At 50.1% G+C, this 20,322-nt stretch overlaps 1 protein-coding gene across 2 annotated transcripts in view; it reads left to right on the forward strand.

The window, feature by feature from the left end:
* Window positions 1–607: 607 nt before the first annotated feature.
* The window catches only part of LIPT1 (lipoyltransferase 1), a 32,348-nt gene continuing 12,633 nt past the window's right edge, over window positions 608–20,322 (forward strand). Inside the window, exon 1 of one of the 2 annotated variants that reach the window (XM_086934228.1) lies at window positions 608–771. The gene's annotated coding sequence lies outside the window, so the exon portion shown is untranslated. The remainder of the gene's footprint in view (window positions 772–20,322) is intronic. The other variant, XM_086934229.1, reaches the window with a different exon arrangement.

Genomic DNA, 20,322 nt, shown 5'->3' on the forward strand with positions numbered 1-20,322 from the left:
CAACTTCTACATTTACAATTTTTTCTGCTTGTACCTCTTCCTTGTGACTTTAACACTTGTACATTTGCAATTTTTTTCTGTTTGCATCTTTTATGTAACTCATGTAATCCTAAATCCTTAGGTATCGCAACCGGTTCTAATGTAAAGCGCTCGCGGACACCTTCGGGTAATGTTCGCGCTATATAAAATCGCATTAAATAAAATAAAATAAATACATAAATAAAATAAACCTATGGCCGAGCTCTAATGACCACTGTTTGCGCCTTGCGGTGTTAGCACAGCCCCGCAACCGAGGAGCCGGGAGAACGAAGAGCAGCATGCCGAGCAGTGGCAGCAAAAGGATGTATGCAGCCTCTGCCTAGCCCTGCAGAGCACCTTCTCATATAACTGTACGTGTGCAAGGGCACAGTACATTACATGGCGGCACGACACATAAAAAAAGATACCGAAAGGCGACGGCACACTCTCCGGTGCACTGCCCCATTCCCCAGTGAAGCCATTAAACTGCGGGAAACTCCCTGGAAAAATTATTTTTTCAGCTGGGCAGATAATGCACTGCACAGGAAGTGCTGGATGCGGCCACAGGAAACTACGCACTGACACAGAGTAGTAAAGGTCGGGTGGCTCTCGTCTGCGGAAGGTTAGTCCCCAGCATCGGTCCCTGTTGCGTGTTTCACAGTGTTCTTCCTGCTGCTTCGGGACACCGATCGCCAAAGTGGTCGGTGAAGAGACAGGAGCCAGTTAATGTAGAAGGACGCACGCAGCAGGCAGGTACTTTGTGCGCCTGAAGCACAGACTGTGCAGAAGACCTAAACAACAGTGGGGGAGGGGATAAATCTGCAAAGGCATGTCTGAATGACGTCACTGGAAGTAATGTTACAATTTTAGCGTACTCATAAAGCTGAGATAAGCATACAGCATTTGCAACATATGGATATATAAACATGTCTGCAGTTCGATATTCGTAGCTAAACCAGGCAAATAATTCATTGTTTATTTCGAAACGTTCATGTACATCTTGTTTTATACAAATACAACATTGTGAGTATTTTAGAAAGTAAGCGAGCCTACTTTTGGACCTTAATGTATGCAGATAAATGTTTAATTATTTGCATTGTATAACATGAAGTAATGTCGACATACGCTCTTGCGTACAAATAAAGGAACGCAGGTACTGTTTTAGAAAATATGTGCTCTTAAATATTTGTATTTGAAACTTATCAAGTTGTTATCACGGTTGACATTTTTTAAACACGAGTCGCATTCAGTAATCACAGATACATACACATACACAATACCTGTCAATTAAGATTTTATAATTTGTTGTGCATTTGTTTCTTGCCGGTGTTCTTTCACCAGCTATAAAAGTGCCTCGCATTCATGCCTTGTAAAGGGGTTGGAAGGTTTACTGGTGTCTTGTTCACATGGTCTCTTATATTTAAGAAATCTCAAAATGACCCATTCCTGGTGCATGCTCCGTGATAAAGACGCTGCTGCGAGAGGGAGGGTGTTGAAACACATTCAAGCCAGATTACCTAAGAATAGGGTGCTATGTCGTGTTTGCAGATGTGTTGTAATAAAAGTAGCGCAGGTAATTTATTCCAGTATGATGGTACAGATCAGAGCCCCAACAGGAGTAGCCTTACACACGAACATTCCAATAACCAGCATTCTCACTCACAGTCACCCAGGCTGAGCAGCAGCAGCAGCAGTACAATAAGATGCAAACGTCAGCAGAACTTGGGACAAAGTGACGCCACGTACACCTCCTACCCTCTCTCAGGAGAATGGCGGCCATTCCCTAAAAATAGTGGGAGATCCGATTCCTTCGCACCCACCCCTGACTTGTGCCCTATCAATAGGTACCTCTGTCAGGAATGGAGGAACTAGTCTTCCTGGTCGACTCCCATATGTGCTGACTTGCAACAAGAAGCAATGGTCTTACTCTCCAGCCAATACTAAAAGGGAGGGACTAGGGCTTAAGGTCCAGCACACACACCCTTTTAATCGACCACGAAACAAGGAGTGTGCATTTCCTGTGTTGGGATCTAGGTCTCCTGTTGATTTGAATCCAGGGGAGTGCTCCTAACAGGAGTAAGGGCCCTCACCCAACCCAAAAGGTGTCATGCTTCATCTGGCAGCTTGTATTTGGGCCAGTGTTGCAATGTCCAGCGGGCCCCTCAGGGGGCTCTTTGCCAAAGTTCTCTTTTCTTTGTAGTTGACGTGAGGAGTGGGGGGGTTGTTGTAAATAGATGAACATGCACACTAAAATATGCCACAAAACTGGAACGCCTTGTGGATTCGTTTCGTGGGTGACTCTCTTCAGCTCTGGATAGCGGAGTTGGAAGGAATACACCGCAAATTCCTGGTCTACAGTTGTCTTCAAGGTCAGCTGTACTCGAAATCGTCGCCACAAATTGTTGTAGATAGATGGACGTCAGGCTCTTGAAGGTAAGTGAAGTAGTTTATTATGAGCACAGGCAGAAGAGGTCCCCACGCCAGCTGACCCACATCTCCAACACGCATGAAGGGAACACTCAGTAAAGAACCAAGAATGCGTGCAAGCATTCTAGAATAAATAACAACAAAGGAAAGATAAAACATTTACAACAGGGTGTTTGGATGTGGTGTGCAGGTGTGAGTAGAATGAGAGGAGGCAGGGCCGGTTCTGGGATTTGCGGGGCCCTAGGCTAAAAGGGAATGTATTTTCGATAAGTGTCCCCTTGCAAGGAGATCATTCACAGTCACTGCTGGACGCCCATTGTCGAGCATTCTTGCGCCTCCCACATTTTTAACTATTAGCCCACAAGCAATTCTCAGGTGTTAGAATTGCTGGTGGGCTAAAACTTAAAACTGTGGGGGGCGCACGAATGCTCGACAATGGGCGTCCCGCAGTGTCTGTGAATAGGTCTCCTCGCATTTGGGACAAGAGGAAGCCTCTTTCTCACCTATGCCTCCAGATAACATCCCTGAGAGGCCCTGGGAGGGATCCCATGGAACCTACTTGCAAGGCGACACCTTTCTTTAAAATGGATCGTCAGGGAAACAGGACACACCACCAGTAGTGTGGGCCCCATTCTGGTGGGCTGAGTGCAAGGCCCTGGGCAGCTGCCCACACTGCTGATGCCTAGCGCCGGCCCTGAGAGGAGGGTGTGTGTGTTAAAAAATTACTGACTGGATCCAAAAACTGTTTTAATTGTTGGGTCTTTTTGTCATTGATAAAAAGGTGAGTTTGAGCTAATGATAGATATAATGGTCTATCTAGGCTCTGATTAATATAAGTCAAGGGTCGACATGTTTCATGCCTCTTACTGACCACAAGGACCAGGACCATTTCAACTTCATCTACCCAAACAAGGATCGATTTTAGAGAAATGTTGACCCTTGTCATATCTTAATCAGAACCTAGATAGACCATTATATCTATAATTAGCTCAAACTCATGTTTTTAACCATGACAAAAGGACCCGGCAATGCAATGAAAACAGTTTTTGGATCCAGTTAGTCATTCTTAAAAAAATATATTTTTATTGATTACAGGTGAAATCCAAAAACCATGCAATTACATATCGTTACTTTTGCACATTACACGCTTCTTGGCACAATAAACCCATTAATCAAAGATCATCCAGTTATTTCTTTTTCAATTGACAACCTCAGTTGGCATTGGTCCCGTACTCATTAGACTCAGCTTGAGTCAGTGTGTGACTCCAGGAGGGGTGGGGTGCAGATGTTTCCCCTGTAGGTGTTCCATGATCCCCCACATTCGTTCCCACTTTTTGGGGCATCTGCGATTGATATATACTGCCCTTTCCACTACCATAGCCCCATCCATGTCTCTGCACCATTCTCGGTATGTCGGGTAGGTTTGGGCACCCCAGTGACGAGCTATATTGCTTTTGGCGAACATCATGCCTAGGGTTGCCCAGTCCTGTGCCGTACGGTTAAGGTCAGTCGGCTCCCAGACATTTAGACATTTAAAAGACACATCTTGGGTTCCGGCAGGACGGTTACGCTACTAACTTGCGTGATGGTTCGCATAATTGTTTCCCAATAGGTCGTTATCATAGGGCACCCGCATATCGTGTGGTAGAATGTGCCAACCTCCCCATATTGCCTCAAGCAGAGTGTATTCTTGGCCTTTCCTATGTTGCGCAATGTCACTCTCGTGTAATATATGCATGCAAGATCGTTAATTGTACTAATCTTAATTTGGAAGACACTGCTACTTCGCATGGAGAGACGAGCGCCGCTTGCCAGTCGGTATCTTCTGATTCCCCCACCTCCGTCTGCCACTTCTCGCGGAGAGATTCCGTGGGATCTGGCCGTATTTATAATTTTGCAATATGTGAGGGAGGTATTCCGTCAACAGCCTATCCTCCAATGGGGAGACCTCAGGAAGAGTAGTTCCTGCTGGAATTGCTGCCTGCATTGCTTGCATAATTTGAGTATATCTAAATGCCTCTGTTGAAGCTAGCTCGTATTGGGTTCGAAAGTGGGCGAATGTGACAACATCGCCCTTGCTCCACAAGTCCCCCACTGTAGAGATTCCGATGGAGTCTCAGCGCCTGAAGCCTTTACTATTCCCAAGATTAACCAATTTTGGTGTGTCCCATAATAGGGTAGCTGAGTATTAACCCCGTCCCCACCCAGATTCCTACGGGATATCTGCCAAATTTTGATTGTGTGCGCTGTAGGGCCTAGCAACAATGTGTTCCGCTTCGTGGTGTAAAGCGCCCTCATTATTCCTCCCTCTCCGAAGCTGTGTCTGTCTGCACTAAATGCAGGGTCAGATCGTGGAACATGAAGCCATTCATTGATGACGATCAGTTGCAACACCCAATAGTAAGTTTGTATATTTGGAAGGGCAATGCACTCAACGTATCATCCCCTCATCAATTTATGCATGGCTATGCCGGCCGGGCTCCCCTCCCATAGCAGATTGCTCACCTCTGCTTCGATTGCCCTAAAATAGCTGGGGGGGGACCAGGAACAGGGAATTTTGCAGGGCATAAAGGAGCCTGGGGAGCGCCATCATTTTGGTAGGGATCGCCAATGTTTTGCATCTTGGCAGAGTCTCTTCAAAGGGGGCTGAAGGTTCTTGCCCATAAAGTCCCCTTTTATAGGTGTGATATAAATTCCTAGGTATTTGAAGCCCTTTTCCGTGAGTTGGAGATTGCACCCTTTGGCATGTCGCAGCGGAGGACCCTGTAAAATGTAGAGGATCGATTTCATCCAAATTGATGGTGTACCCCGAATATTTCCCGTAGCTTTCAAAGATATCGAGGAGACAGTTAATGGAACGTCCGGGGAATGCCATATAAAAGAGTACATCATCTGCATATAGGGATATGCTGTCTTCCCAGCCCTCCACCCATCAGAGTCCTTGGATGTTTGGGTCTCTCCGTATCCAGGCTGCCAGGGGGTCCAGTACAAGGGCGAATAGTAGCTAGTTAGTCATTTTTAACACACGCACCCTCCCCACATTCTACTCACACCTGCACACCACATCCAACCCCACTCCTCACGCCAACTAAAAAGAAAAGAACTTTGGCAAAGAGCCCCCCGGAGGGACCCGTTAGGCATTGCAGCACAGGCCCAACGAGGAGCTGCGCGATGATGAAGCATGACACCTTTCAGGGTGTGCGAGGGCCCTTACTCCTTGCTCTCCAACCAACACTACAACTGACCAGATCTGGTCGGTGGCTGCAGTAATGTGCCAAATTACTGTGGCTGCCCTTCTCTAGTGTTCTTTTCAGGTTCAGAGAAGCAGTTGGAGGTCATTCTTGATGTCACACTGTGATGCCATTGTCTAGCATAGCCCTATTTGTAGATTCCTCAAATGTGACTGCTTTTCCGCCTTCCGTCAACCCGCATCTATACTTTAGTTGGCTACTTTTCAGTCAAACTGAATAAAGGAACATTTTCAATACAGTGTGCTTGAGAATCGACTTTTTCAGTTTGACAGTAGGTTCTTACTGCTTGTATTTCTGCATTAGTCTCACACGGGCTGGATGAAACGTTAGGTCTCATATTTCCATATATTTACTCAGCTAAAATATAGTGGAAGTACTCCTTGTACTTAATGAGGTTGTGAAAAAATGCCTACTAGAATCTAAGACCATAGAGCGCATAGTAACATGGCTTCTGTATGTCATTGTCTCCAGGCACTCGCCTGGAGAGAATGACATACAGAAGTCATGTTCTATAGTGTGTAGGGTTTAAATGCATGGGTACACCTAACACTTTCATATGTGCATAATATTGGTGGCCGCTAGGCCCAGGTACAAGCAGGGTACTGCTTTTATCGGAAGAAGTGTAGGAATGTTCGGTGGTAGGAATTTTGGGGATCCCTGCAGATTCTGGAACTCTTCCCCACAGGGATATGAGGAAATGCTGGTATTCAACTGATGTTGAGGATTGCAGGGTGTTCTGCATAAGAAAATGTAGTCGGATCCATGCAGGCCACACTACCTTGGACTTTCCTTAGTGTCTAGTTTTCAGAAATGTTTGGGTTTGGTAGGTGTCTATAGGTTGTGGCGGAGTCCAAGTCCAAATACAGCTGCTACCCAGATCACCCAAATAGGTTGATTTTGATGACAAAAATTTGATGTCTCCACATTGTGCTGTGTTGCCTTTCCTGTCGCAGGCACTAGACCCAGCCATCCAGTTAGGGAACGGATTATATTGGGAGAAGTGTGAGAATGCTGGGTAGTGATTATTTTGTAGATCTCCAAAGATTCCAGATCTTTCCCTCATAAAAATGAGGAAAATAGACATTTTTATCCAAAGTTTAAGGGGTTGCAGGGCATTCTGTATAAGATAATGTAGTGAGATCTGTTCAGGTCACATGTCACATCTCCCCGGACTGTGGGTGTCTAGTTTTCTGAAATCTCTGGGTTTAGTAGGTGTCCCTGTGCGGTGGCTGAGCCCAGGCCCAAATATGGCGGCTAAACGCGTTATTAAAATGGATCGATTTTAATGGCAAACATTTGATGTCTCCACATTGCGTTTTTATCAGGACAAGTGTGGGAACACAAAATAGTAGAACACTTGCAGAAGCCCGGTAGGCGTGGCATTGCGCAAACCCATGGAAGAGCAAAAGGACGTGCAAGCAGCAGAGCGAAGCAGAGCAATAAGGCTGTCTCTGATTTTGAGACTTAGAAGGCAGCCTGGGGCCGGCAGCGGGTAGTTGGGGTGTGTAGAAGGCTTGCTTAGTATATATGATTCAGAAAAGGGGGTGGTGATGAACAGAGTGTCTGAATTAAGCAGACCACTCTTACCCAGTCCAAAGATCAGGGCTTGATCCATCACCGTTATTTAGCTCACTGCACCATCCCAGCTCAGAACCTGGCTATATGCAAATCAGTCTGTCCCTGGCCCAGTGCATCATGGGAACAGGGCAGACTAAACTACCAAGCCAATTCTTCACCAGAAAGGAGACAAGCTTCCGGGGACCGGTTTCTGGCATTTCAGCCGTCGTCGGCCCGGCTTGCTTGAATCCTGATGGTGCAGTGAGCAAGGGACTCATGTCTGAGTATACCCTGCCACACCTATAGTGGCCAAAAACGATTCAGAAAAGGGGGTGGTGATGAACAGAGTGTCTGAATTAAGCAGACCACTCTTACCCAGTCCAAAGATCAGGGCTTGATCCATCACCGTTATTTAGCTCACTGCACCATCCCAGCTCAGAACCTGGCTATATGCAAATCAGTCTGTCCCTGGCCCAGTGCATCATGGGAACAGGGCAGACTAAACTACCAAGCCAATTCTTCACCAGAAAGGAGACAAGCTTCCGGGGACCGGTTTCTGGCATTTCAGCCGTCGTCGGCCCGGCTTGCTTGAATCCTGATGGTGCAGTGAGCAAGGGACTCATGTCTGAGTATACCCTGCCACACCTATAGTGGTCAAAAACTATTCAGAAAAGGGGGTGGTGATGAACAGAGTGTCTGAATTAAGCAGACCACTCTTACCCAGTCCAAAGATCAGGGCTTGATCCATCACCGTTATTTAGCTCACTGCACCATCCCAGCTCAGAACCTGGCTATATGCAAATCAGTCTGTCCCTGGCCCAGTGCATCATGGGAACAGGGCAGACTAAACTACCAAGCCAATTCTTCACCAGAAAGGAGACAAGCTTCCGGGGACCGGTTTCTGGCATTTCAGCCGTTGTCGGCCCGGCTTGCTTGAATCCTGATGGTGCAGTGAGCAAGGGACTCATGTCTGAGTATACCCTGCCACACCTATAGTGGCCAAAACGATTCAGAAAAGGGAGTGGTGATGAACAGAGTGTCTGAATTAAGCAGACCACTCTTACCCAGTCCAAAGATCAGGGCTTGATCCATCACCGTTATTTAGCTCACTGCACCATCCCAGCTCAGAACCTGGCTATATGCAAATCAGTCTGTCCCTGGCCCAGTGCATCATGGGAACAGGGCAGACTAAACTACCAAGCCAATTCTTCACCAGAAAGGAGACAAGCTTCCGGGGGCCGGTTTCTGGCATTTCAGCCGTCGTCGGCCCAGCTTGCTTGAATCCTGATGGTGCAGTGAGCAAGGGACTCATGTCTGAGTATACCCTGCCACACCTGTAGTGGCCAAAAACGATTCAGAAAAGGGGGTGGTGATGAACAGAGTGTCTGAATTAAGCAGACCACTCTTACCCAGTCCAAAGATCAGGGCTTGATCCATCACCGTTATTTACCTCACTGCACCATCCCAGCTCAGAACCTGGCTATATGCAAATCAGTCTGTCCCTGGCCCAGTGCATCATGGGAACAGGGCAGACTAAACTACCAAGCCAATTCTTCACCAGAAAGGAGACAAGCTTCCGGGGACCGGTTTCTGGCATTTCAGCCGTCGTCGGCCCGGCTTGCTTGAATCCTGATGGTGCAGTGAGCAAGGGACTCATGTCTGAGTATACCCTGTGTAGGAGAGTAGGGTCTGCAATCCTATGATCACCCAGATTTTTTGCTTTTGTTTCACTGGTTTACGACTTTCTCTGGCTGTGGGCCTGCCAATCAGACCCACAGCCTGGCTGTTCTCTTTCTAAATTACGAGATGTACCCTAGGTGCATTTACCAATTGGTACTGGGTCACCTTATCAGACCCCGTAACACAGGGCATAGGTGTACCCAGGTCCGCCAGGGGCTGCAGCATGTATTATGCCACCCCTGGCTGGCCTCCTAAATTTGACACAACTGGCTGCACGACAGCTGGGGCGAAGTCGTGTAAGCACCCTTCGCTTTAGGTATAGTAGTTCTATATCTAACCATACAATGGACACCCGAGTCCCTATCAGTCACTCCTATGGCAGGCCTTAACAATCCTGAAGGCAGAGTGCGTGGGCTCGTGTGAGCTAGGTTCAGGCCCGAGCCGAGCCCGGTTGCAGCTTGCGGAATCAAGACCCAATGGCTGTTCCATGATAACGCGTACCATATCGGTAACTTCGGTGTCGCGTTATCAAGGCATGTCGAGTAAGGTGTCATACGAATCGGGGTGCTGCCCTCTCACCAATTCTGGCGATGAGGTTAGCATTCCACCCTTCTAGAGGGACACGACATGTACGTAACTGTGAACCCTGGTTAAAGTTAACTAAAGCCTCAGCTCCACAAAATGGGTGCTGCCACCACAGACACGAGTCTGACCTCTTGCTGCTGGGAGTCCTTCCAGCGAGGAGAGCTTGGACAAAGGGTTTCCTGTCGAGGGCGGTGTTCGCACCGTCCCAGACAGGGTTTGTGTATTCTGGGTAGGTAGGGCTTTTGCGAGAAGGTGACTGCGGAGTGGCACCCCGGTGCTCACTACGCATCTGCCGGTTAGAACCAGTTCCAGGGGCGACAGCCCTGGCCTGGGGAAAGTCCGGCAGGGGAGAGGGGCGTAACTACCCCCCTTCCTGGTCCCACCCTTAGGGCAGGACCTAGTCATGTACCCACCCCTTTCTTTAGAATAAAGGCCGGAGCGGGGACCCTTCCAAATTAGATCATCTTTGAATCAAGAATACTTTCTACGAAAGGACTTCAAGACTCTTCTCAAGATTTCTCCCTTGTGACTAAGGAGTAGTCACCCTGCATCAGCGGGCACCATCTAAGAACTCTGCGGTTTGCTGCAAGTCCTTCCTCAAGGATCCGACGGCCCAGCTCGACGAGAACCGGCTTCCCTGGCACCTCTGACCTCTACCCACGTCATCAGCTCAGCTGTGATCTGTGGGTGCGACGAGACCTCGAGGGACCGGCCATCATCAGAACCTGCACGCTCTTAAACCAGCACGACCATCGAGGTAACTCTCTGGTGAGTGCTCTGGGGTCCGAGAAGCCCCGACCCTGAGCCGCTCCAGCACCGAAGTGCAGTCTCCCAGCATCTCCACGATCTGCGTGGGGCCCTTCTGCTCGCTGCTCAGCACGTTGTCTGGTCACTAGCCGCTGGCTTGTGCCCGTCCTTGACGACGACCGACAAACAACTCTGCTGGTCTGGTTGCTCCAGACTGGCCCTTGCTTCCATCTTTGCGAGAAGCATCCCGGACCCTCCTGGTCCACTCAAGACGCCATCTTAGGCCCACCACGTGGCCCTGAGATTTGCCAAGGCTTGTTGCCCCATCCTGGGCCCAGCGACGCCGACAGCATCATCCTTCGTGGGACAGCTCGCACCTCCACCGTGGTCGCCGACAACGCCTCCTGGTCCGTGAGACTGCAGAGCCTAGCGTCGCCCACTCACCTGGTCGAGGTGACGGCCAACCGGTGCCCTCCTGGTACCCTCTGACTACTGGCTAGTAGTACGAACTTGGTCCCCTCTGCTTTCAGGTGTCAACGATCTCTGATCCAGGCTTGGATCTCTACGAACTATTCATCACTGGTCGCCGGCCAGCAACTCCTTTTCTTCCGGCTCCTGGCTCGTCAGAGAAGACCCCGACGCCTGTAAGACTTGTGCAGCCGCAGCCCTCGTGGCTAGGTAACTCGGCATTTCGGTGCCTGCATAGCCTCTTTACTCTAGGGTCCCGAGTCTCTCGCTTCCGACTTGCCTTATCGGGTCCACCCGAGACCTTAAACTTTCCGTGTCCTCGGACACTTGTTTTAATTGTGCACTTGAAGTATTCTCCTAAGAGATTTGGTTTGTGCTTAGTACCCTGTCCTCATAAAGAGTACAGGGCTGTTGTGATTCTTAATAAATATACTGTTTATTTTCATAACACTTGTGTGGTGTCCTTTCACTGGGTGTTCAAGGGGTACATGTGTGGTAAACAGCTGGCTTAACGCGCCCTCTCGAGTCTTTAGCCTTAGACTACTCGTATCCACGCTACTAGGATAGCTGGTCTATAGGTTGACTTACAACCAAACACCATAAGGGTCGTTGGAACGATACATAGCGGTCGCTAGAATAGCGAACGTTGCATATCGGGCCAACTTCTCACATTGGTGAGCAGCGGTTGGGATTTGAGCTTGCTGTTGTTTTACCACACGTATCCTAAGAATATCTTGTTGAAAGATCGCACAAGTACTATTAGTACATATAACTAAAGCTTAGAATACTCTGAGTTCTACTGAACCAGCTGTTGTAGCTCCTCAAGGCTTAGCACACCTTGGCTACAACTCTTAGCAAGGGAACAGTAGGTAAACACGTAGTGTAGGTAGGTGCATCACTTACACCACACTAGAAGCAGTATGTCGGACAAAGGAGGAAACTCTGGGTCTCCCCTTGTGTCAGTTGACCTTCCACAGGTCATCCCTTCAGGATATACTGTGCTGAGCTTCAAGGAGTTACGACAGCTGTGTCACTCCAGGAAGATCAAGCAGGGGTCTAACCCCACAACGTCCTTTCTGATTGGTCTCTTGGAGACTTATGATGCCAGAAGGGCTGAGAAACTTCTTAGCTCTTCTAATCCAGAAGGAGACATGCCTCCCCTCGAGGGAACCAGAGACGATCCTGACCTCATCCACCTCGCAACTGAGAACGAAGATGTGGAGGATGATGAGGATGAGGATCCCTCTGGGGATGAGGCAGATAAGGGACAGGTAGAAGTCGTTAGACTAAGCAGGTCCAACTTAAGCAAACATGATAGTGGTACTGGGGGACCCCCGGCGCTACTGTCAGGTCCGCTTAACATTGGGAATGGACGAGCCCGATCTCTGTCAAGAGACTCTGGCGGATCCCTTCGAACCAATGGCTCTCACAACTCTTCTCAGAGAGGGATGACGTCCCCTCAGAGGAGAGTGTACGAAGCTAAGGAAAGGGCAGCTAATCTGAGGATCGAAAGGGAAGAACTTGCCCTGGGCAAAGAAAGGCTTGCCTTTGCTAGAGAGCAACAGTTAAGTGGGGTAGTCCCCACTGGTGGCAGCAATGTACCTAGCAATAGGGAAAAGAGTTTCGATACGAAACACCTTGGTAAGATAGTGCCCCCCTTTAAACAAGGGGACGACATCCACAAATGGATTACTGCTTTGGAGAGGGCCTGCACGGTGCAAGGTGTTCCCCAGAGTCAGTGGGCAGCTATCTTGTGGCTCTCCTTTGAAGGTAAAGGAAGAGACAAGCTCCTCACCACAAGGGTGGAGGATGCGAACGATTACCAAGTCTTGAAAAATACACTCGTTGAAGGGTTCGGCCTAACCACTGAGCAGTACAGGGTGCTGTTCAGGGATACCCAGAAAACGCAGTCTCAAGATTGGTCTGACTTTGTCGATTGTGCCACTAAGGCTTTTGAGGGCTGGTTGCTGGGCAGTAAGGTTACTGATTACAAAGGATTGTATAATTTGATGATGAGAGAACAAATTTTAAACAATTGTCAGAACCAGTTGTTGCATCAGCATCTTGTCGACTCGGATCTGACCTCTCCCCAAGAATTGGGAAAGAAGGCAGACAGATGGGTTCGTACGAGAGTTAAACAGAACCAGGGCCAGAGTCAAGGTGGTCAGAAGAAAGCAGACCAGAAGGGTAAAGATTCTAAGGGGGAACAAAATGACCAGAAGTCTTCGACAGGTCCCCAACAACCCAAAGAGGGTGGGGGTCAGGCTCCCCAAAAGAAGAAAGAAGGCCAATCCAAAAGATGGTGCCAGTACTGTAAAAGTAAATCTCACTGGTTTAGTGAGTGCACCAAGAAAGGAGGAGGGCAGACTCCTGCCACTGCAGCCCCTAAGGCACCTGTGCCCCCTAGTACAGTCAGCAGTGGTAGTGCGCCTCCCAAGGGTTTAGTAGGGTTAACCCTGGGTTCTGAGGGGCGTGACAACTTAGTTGGCACACTCACTCAGGCTGTCCTTGTCAGTACAGGGGACGCGGACGTGTCCCCTGACGTAAGTCCCAATACTCTGGGCAAATACCGACAGACGCCTTTCATAAATGGAAAGATGGCTCAGGCCTATAGGGACACTTGTGCCAGCGTCACCATGGTGACGCCTAACTTTGTGGACCCTGGACAGATCATGCCAGGTACAGAATTCCTGGTGACCAATGCAAGCAATGTCACTACCAATCACAGTATGGCAATTGTAGCTTTCTCCTGGGGAGGGGTAACTGGCCAAAAGAAGGTTGTAGTTAGTCCAGACCTCCCAGTGGATTGTTTGTTGGGCAATGATTTGGAGTCATCACAATGGTCAGAAGTGGAGCACCGGACTCACATGGAAATGTTAGGTTTGCCAGCACATGTGTTCGCTGTGACCAGGTCACAGGTCAGGAAATGCCCCACTGAACAGGTGCTGGATCCTGGAACAACGGACCAGACACCTCCCAAGAAAAAGAGCGGTAGGGTTAAGGCTGCGCCTTCCCCCTTGCCCCAGGTCGTGGATCAAGTCTCAGAGGAGGCTGACCTACAGGAATTGAGGGAAACTGAGCCTAGGGAGTTCGAACTTGATCAAGTTGAATTCTTGGGTTCAGGGGGACCCTCAAGGGAGGACCTGGGGAAGGACCAGTTAGACTGCCCTTCTCTTGAACCCCTCAGACAGCAGGCTGCTGCTGAGGCTGCTGGGAATGCCACAGGTACCCACAAGGTATACTGGGAAGATGGACTCCTGTACACTGAGTCAAGAGACCCCAAGCCTGGCATGACCAGGAGGCTGGTTGTACCCTTGTCTCAGCGTGGTTTCCTACTTACCTTGGCCCACGAGATTCCCTTAGCAGGTCACTTAGGCCAGACGAAAACGTGGGACAGGCTTGTCTCACACTTTCACTGGCCCCACATGAACGAAGATACCAAGGAGTTTTGCCGCTCCTGTGTCACTTGCCAAGCCAGTGGTAAGTCAGGTGGCACGACAAAGGCCCCCCTTATACCAATGCCTGTGGTGGGGGTGCCCTTTGAACGGGTGGGGATCGACATCGTCGGTCCCATGGAACCACCGACAGCCTCAGGGCACAAGTTTATACTGGTGGTAGTGGATCATGCCACCAGGTATCCTGAAGCTATTCCCCTTAGGACCACTACAGCACCTGTTGTGGCAAGAGCCCTAGTTGGAGTGTTCTCCAGAGTGGGCTTCCCTAAGGAGGTCGTCTCCGACAGAGGTGCAAACTTTATGTCGAGCTACTTAACTGCTATGTGGAAGGAATGTGGTGTCAACTACAAGTTCACTACACCCTATCACCCACAATGCAATGGGCTTGTTGAGAGGTTCAACAGGACCCTAAAAGGGATGATTCATGGACTACCGGAAAAGCTTCGGCATAGATGGGACGTCCTGATCCCCTGCCTCTTGTTCGCCTACAGAGAAGTCCCACAGAAGGGGGTTGGCTACAGCCCTTTTGAACTTCTGTACGGGCATCCTGTAAGAGGACCCCTGTGTTTGGTGAAGGAAGGATGGGAGAGACCTCTCAAAAAGCCTGCAGCCAACATAGTGGACTATGTGCTTGGCCTCCGCTCGCGGATGGCTGAATACATGGAAAAGGCATCTGAAAACCTTAAGGCCAGCCAAGAACTCCAAAAAGCTTGGCATGACCAAAAGGCTGTCTTGACTGTTTACCAGCCCGGACAGAAGGTGTGGGTGTTGGAGCCAGTGGCCCCAGCAGCACTCAAGGACAAGTGGTCCGGGCCCTACACCATCCTGGAGAAAAAGGGAGAGGTCACCTACCTGGTCGACCTGGGAACTCCCCGGAGCCCCCACAGGGTGCTTCATGTCAACAGGCTAAAAGCATATGTCGACAGGAAGGACATGAGTTTGCTCATGGCCCTAGATGAGGGACAGGAAGAAGAGAGTGACCCTCTCCCCGACCTGCTCACTCAGAATCCTGACGATGGATCGGTAGATAGTGTTGTCTTTTGTGGCAGCCTCTCCGAACATCAACAGAGCGACTGTAAACAGGTTCTTCAGTCGTTCAGACATATGTTTTCTCTAACACCCAGTCAGACCGATTGGTGCACCCATGAGGTTGACACTGGTGACAGCTTGCCCGTCAAGAGTAAAATCTACAGGCAGCCTGATCACGTTAGAGACTGCATCAAGAGTGAAGTGCAGAAAATGTTGGAGCTGGGAGTCATTGAACCCTCGGATAGCCCTTGGGCTAGTCCCGTAGTTCTAGTGCCGAAACCTCACACCCAGGGCGGTAAGAGAGAGATGAGGTTCTGCGTAGACTACAGGGGTCTCAATGCAGTCACTAAGACTGACGCCCACCCAATACCAAGGGCAGACGAGCTTATTGATAGGCTGGCTTCGGCCAACTACTTAAGTACGTTTGACCTGACAGCTGGGTATTGGCAAATCAGGTTAGCTGAGGACGCCAAGCCTAAAACCGCATTTTCAACCCCTGGTGGGCATTATCAGTTCGTGGTGATGCCCTTTGGTCTGAAAAATGCACTTGCCACCTTCCAAAGGTTGGTGAATCAAGTCCTTACTGGGCTGGATGACTTCTGTGCGGCGTATCTTGACGATATTGCTGTCTTTAGCTCCACCTGGGAGGATCACCTGGTCCACCTGCGGAAGACGTTAGAGGCGCTGCAAGCAGCAGGCCTCACTATCAAGGCCACCAAGTGCCAGATAGGGCAGACACAGGTTGTATACCTGGGCCACCTTGTAGGTGGAGGCCAGGTTCAGCCACTGGAGAGCAAGATACAGTCAATCAGGGACTGGGCTCCTCCAACCACCCAGACTCAGGTTCGAGCTTTCTTGGGCCTGACTGGTTACTACCGGAAGTTTGTCAGGAACTATGGTTCCATCGTGACACCATTAAACGAACTGACAAGCAAGAAAATGCCAAAAAAGGTTCAGTGGACAGCGAGCTGTCAAAAAGCATTCGATGACCTAAAGCAGGCCGTGTGCACGGCGCCTATCCTCAAGAGTCCGGACTACTCCAAACCATTCATTGTCCAAACAGATGCTTCTGAGTTGGGTGTGGGAGCTGTTCTTTCTCAACTGAATTTTGATGGTCAAGACCAGCCCATTGCTTTTATAAGCAGAAGGCTGACCCCTAGAGAGAAGAATTGGTCAGCTATTGAGAGGGAGGCCTTTGCTGTGGTTTGGGCCCTGAAGAAGCTGAGGCCATACTTGTTTGGCACTCACTTCAAGATTCAGACCGACCATAAGCCCCTCTTGTGGCTAAATCAGATGAAGGGTGAAAACCCCAAACTGCTTAGGTGGTCCATTTCCCTACAGGGGATGGACTTTACAGTGGAACATAGACCTGGTACTGATCATGGCAATGCCGATGGGCTCTCCAGATATTTCCACTTAGAACAAGAAGACTCACCTGGTCAAGGTTAGCTTATTGTTCCGACGTTTGGGGGGGGGGTCATGTAGGAGAGTAGGGTCTGCAATCCTATGATCACCCAGATTTTTTGCTTTTGTTTCACTGGTTTACGACTTTCTCTGGCTGTGGGCCTGCCAATCAGACCCACAGCCTGGCTGTTCTCTTTCTAAATTACAAGATGTACCCTAGGTGCATTTACCAATTGGTACTGGGCCACCTTATCAGACCCCGTAACACAGGGCATAGGTGTACCCAGGGCCGCCAGGGGCTGCAGCATGTATTATGCCACCCCTGGCTGGCCTCCTAAATTTGACACAACTGGCTGCACGACAGCTGGGACGAAGTCGTGTAAGCACCCTTCGCTTTAGGTATAGTAGTTCTATATCTAACCATACAATGGACACCCGAGTCCCTATCAGTCACTCCTATGGCAGGCCTTAACAATCCTGAAGGCAGAGTGCGTGGGCTCGTGTGAGCTAGGTTCAGGCCCGAGCCGAGCCCGGTTGCAGCTTGCGGAATCAAGACCCAATGGCTGTTCCATGATAACGCGTACCATATCGGTAACTTCGGTGTCGCGTTATCAAGGCATGTCGAGTAAGGTGTCATACGAATCGGGGTGCTGCCCTCTCACCAATTCTGGCGATGAGGTTAGCATTCCACCCTTCTAGAGGGACACGACATGTACGTAACTGTGAACCCCGGTTAAAGTTAACTAAAGCCTCAGCTCCACAAAATGGGTGCTGCCACCACAGACACGAGTCTGACCTCCTGCTGCTGGGAGTCCTTCCAGCGAGGAGAGCTTGGACTAAGGGTTTCCTGTCGAGGGCGGTGTTCGCACCGTCCCAGACAGGGTTTGTGTATTCTGGGTAGGTAGGGCTTTTGCGAAAAGGTGACTGCGGAGTGGCACCCTGGTGCTCACTACGCATCTGCCGGTTAGAACCAGTTCCAGGGGCGACAGCCCTGGCCTGGGGAAAGTCCGGCAGGGGAGAGGGGCGTAACTACCCCCCTTCCTGGTCCCACCCTTAGGGCAGGACCTAGTCATGTACCCACCCCTTTCTTTAGAATAAAGGCCGGAGCGGGGACCCTTCCAAATTAGATCATCTTTGAATCAAGAATACTTTCTACGAAAGGACTTCAAGACTCTTCTCAAGATTTCTCCCTTGTGACTAAGGAGTAGTCACCCTGCATCAGCGGGCACCATCTAAGAACTCTGCGGTTTGCTGCAAGTCCTTCCTCAAGGATCCGACGGCCCAGCTCGACGAGAACCGGCTTCCCTGGCACCTCTGACCTCTACCCACGTCATCAGCTCAGCTGTGATCTGTGGGTGCGACGAGACCTCGAGGGACCGGCCATCATCAGAACCTGCACGCTCTTAAACCAGCACGACCATCGAGGTAACTCTCTGGTGAGGGCTCTGGGGTCCGAGAAGCCCCGACCCTGAGCCGCTCCAGCACCGAAGTGCAGTCTCCCAGCATCTCCACGATCTGCGTGGGGCCCTTCTGCTCGCTGCTCAGCACGTTGTCTGGTCACTAGCCGCTGGCTTGTGCCCGTCCTTGACGACGACCGACAAACAACTCTGCTGGTCTGGTTGCTCCAGACTGGCCCTTGCTTCCATCTTTGCGAGAAGCACCCCGGACCCTCCTGGTCCACTCAAGACGCCATCTTAGGCCCACCACGTGGCCCTGAGATTTGCCAAGGCTTGTTGCCCCATCCTGGGCCCAGCGACGCCGACAGCATCATCCTTCGTGGGACAGCTCGCACCTCCACCGTGGTCGCCGACAACGCCTCCTGGTCCGTGAGACTGCAGAGCCTAGCGTCGCCCACTCACCTGGTCGAGGTGACGGCCAACCGGTGCCCTCCTGGTACCCTCTGACTACTGGCTAGTAGTACGAACTTGGTCCCCTCTGCTTTCAGGTGTCAACGATCTCTGATCCAGGCTTGGATCTCTACGAACTATTCATCACTGGTCGCCGGCCAGCAACTCCTTTTCTTCCGGCTCCTGGCTCGTCAGCGAAGACCCCGACGCCTGTAAGACTTGTGCAGCCGCAGCCCTCGTGGCTAGGTAACTAGGCATTTCGGTGCCTGCATAGCCTCTTTACTCTAGGGTCCCAAATCCCTCGCTTCCGACTTGCCTTATCGGGTCCACCCGAGACCTTAAACTTTCCGTGTCCTCGGACACTTGTTTTAATTGTGCACTTGAAGTATTCTCCTAAGAGATTTGGTTTGTGCTTAGTACCCTGTCCTCATAAAGAGTACAGGGCTGTTGTGATTCTTAATAAATATACTGTTTATTTTCATAACACTTGTGTGGTGTCCTTTCACTGGGTGTTCAAGGGGTACATGTGTGGTAAACAGCTGGCTTAACGCGCCCTCTCGAGTCTTTAGCCTTAGACTGCTCGTATCCACGCTACTAGGATAGCTGGTCTATAGGTTGACTTACAACCAAACACCATAAGGGTCGTTGGAACGATACATAGCGGTCGCTAGAATAGCGAACGTTGCATATCGGGCCAACAGTTCACACCCTGCCACACCTATAGTGGCCAAAAACGATTCAGAAAAGGGGGTGGTGATGAACAGAGTGTCTGAATTAAGCAGACCACTCTTACCCAGTCCAAAGATCAGGGATTGATCCATCACCGTTATTTAGCTCACTGCACCATCCCTGCTCAGAACCTGGCTATATGCAAATCAGTCTGTCCCTGGCCCAGTGCATCATGGGAACAGGGCAGACTGAACTACCAAGCCAATTCTTCACCAGAAAGGAGACAAGCTTCCGGGGACCGGTTTCTGGCATTTCAGCCGTCGTCGGCCCGGCTTGCTTGAATCCTGAGGTGCAGTGAGCAAGGGACTCATGTCTGAGTATACCCTGCCACACCTATAGTGGCCAAAAACGATTCAGAAAAGGGGGTGGTGATGAACAGAGTGTCTGAATTAAGCAGATCACTCTTACCCAGTCCAAAGATCAGGGCTTGATCCATCACCGTTATTTAGCTCACTGCACCATCCCAGCTCAGAACCTGGCTATATGCAAATCAGTCTGTCCCTGGCCCAGTGCATCATGGGAACAGGGCAGACTAAACTACCAAGCCAATTCTTCACCAGAAAGGAGACAAGCTTCCGGGGACCGGTTTCTGGCATTTCAGCCGTCGTCGGCCCGGCTTGCTTGAATCCTGATGGTGCAGTGAGCAAGGGACTCATGTCTGAGTATACCCTGCCACACCTATAGTGGCCAAAAACGATTCAGAAAAGGGGGTGGTGATGAACAGTGTCTGAATTAAGCAGACCACTCTTACCCAGTCCAAAGATCAGGGCTTGATCCATCACCGTTATTTAGCTCACTGCACCATCCCAGCTCAGAACCTGGCTATATGCAAATCAGTCTGTCCCTGGCCCAGTGCATCATGGGAACAGGGCAGACTATACTACCAAGCCAATTCTTCACCAGAAAGGAGACAAGCTTCCGGGGACCGGTTTCTGGCATTTCAGCCGTCGTCGGCCCGGCTTGCTTGAATCCTGATGGTGCAGTGAGCAAGGGACTCATGTCTGAGTATACCCTGCCACACCTATAGTGGCCAAAAACGATTCAGAAAAGGGGGTGGTGATGAACAGTGTCTGAATTAAGCAGACCACTCTTACCCAGTCCAAAGATCAGGGCTTGATCCATCAC

Source organism: Lissotriton vulgaris, chromosome 8, assembly GCF_964263255.1.
Source record: "Lissotriton vulgaris chromosome 8, aLisVul1.2, whole genome shotgun sequence".
Classification (NCBI taxonomy): domain Eukaryota; kingdom Metazoa; phylum Chordata; class Amphibia; order Caudata; family Salamandridae; genus Lissotriton; species Lissotriton vulgaris.